This window comes from Zingiber officinale, chromosome 4B (assembly GCF_018446385.1).
Source record: "Zingiber officinale cultivar Zhangliang chromosome 4B, Zo_v1.1, whole genome shotgun sequence".
NCBI classification, from domain to species: Eukaryota; Viridiplantae; Streptophyta; class Magnoliopsida; order Zingiberales; family Zingiberaceae; genus Zingiber; species Zingiber officinale.
In genome coordinates this window covers 125,823,196-125,824,403 of record NC_055993.1, presented here as the reverse complement: position 1 = coordinate 125,824,403, position 1,208 = coordinate 125,823,196, and the positions used below count along the sequence as shown (strand labels likewise).

The 1,208-nt window shown below is 34.7% G+C and overlaps 1 non-coding gene across 1 annotated transcript; it reads right to left on the bottom strand.

The window, feature by feature from the left end:
* Nucleotides 1-783: 783 nt before the first annotated feature.
* On the bottom strand, nt 784-889 carry LOC121978856. Its single transcript, XR_006111194.1, has one exon. It is a non-coding gene; the product is annotated as a small nucleolar RNA R71 (small nucleolar RNA).
* Between the last annotated feature and the right edge of the window lie 319 nt (nt 890-1,208).

Sequence of the window (1,208 nt, the reverse complement as noted above, 5' to 3'; positions counted from 1 at the left end):
TCCCTCTCTTTAATCACACTCGTTAGTTCGTAAGTGTCAAAGCCAACTTTCGACCATCTAGATAACTTACTTTGTGACATCTCTAGTGCTTAATCAACGGTCCATGTGATTCGACAATCTTATATATTACTGACGATGAATCCGTGCACTTGCGAAATCGTAACAAATTTTTGACACCGTTGCCGAGGACTGTTTTCAATTAACATTAGTTGATTAGCATATGAGTTACCCTAGACATTTTTCTTTTTTCCTTTGCATTTTCTTTCTTGTTTTCATTATGCACTTTCTTTCTTGCAATTTAAATTATGCATTTTCTTTCTTGTTTTTCATATAACATTTTATTTCTTGTCTTTAATTCTTCATTTTTGTTCTTTTCTCATAATTATTGTTTAGATACCATGAGCACTAACATGTTAAGCAGGTCCTTAAGAGATTTCTCTGCACCCATTTCTGCAAGATTTTTATCTCCCATTGTGTAGCCTCATATTGAAGCAGAAAGTTTCCAACTAGACCCAGAGTTAATTTTCATGATACAAGGTCACAAATTTAGAGGAGAAATATTAGAATGTCCTTATCTATATCTTGAGACATTTCTAGAACTTTGTGATATGGTGAATTGTGAAGGAGTGTCAGCAGATGCAGTTCGATTGATGATATTTCCTTTTAGCATCAAGGATAAAGCAAACACTTGGTTATATTCTCTCCGTCCTCAAAGCATCACAAGTTGGGAACAATTGGAGAAGTAATTTCTGAATCAATTTTTTCCTCCAAGTAGAACGATTTATATGAGGAATTACATCACAAATTTTGCTCAGGCAAATGGAGAATCATTATTTGAAGCATGAAACAGATTCAAGAGTCTACAAAGACAGTGCTCTCATCATGGTTTGGAAAAATGGCTAACCCTGCACATATTCTATAGGGGAATTTCTTTCTCAGGTAAGTGTTTGTTAGATTCATCAGCTGGAGGTTCTTTTATGGACAAGAGTGTAAATGAAGCATATATGTTAATTGATCAAGTAGCATTGAACCTCCATGAATGGTCAAGCAAAAGTTGGATGAAATCTTCCTCAGAAATTCAAGAAGTACAAGCCATTTATACAAGAGAGTCTGTCAAACAAAATACAATTCAACCATCCAAGAGTTTTGAATCCACAAGATTGTCATAGAATGAGGAGTTCAAACATTTGGGGGCAAAGATTGATAGC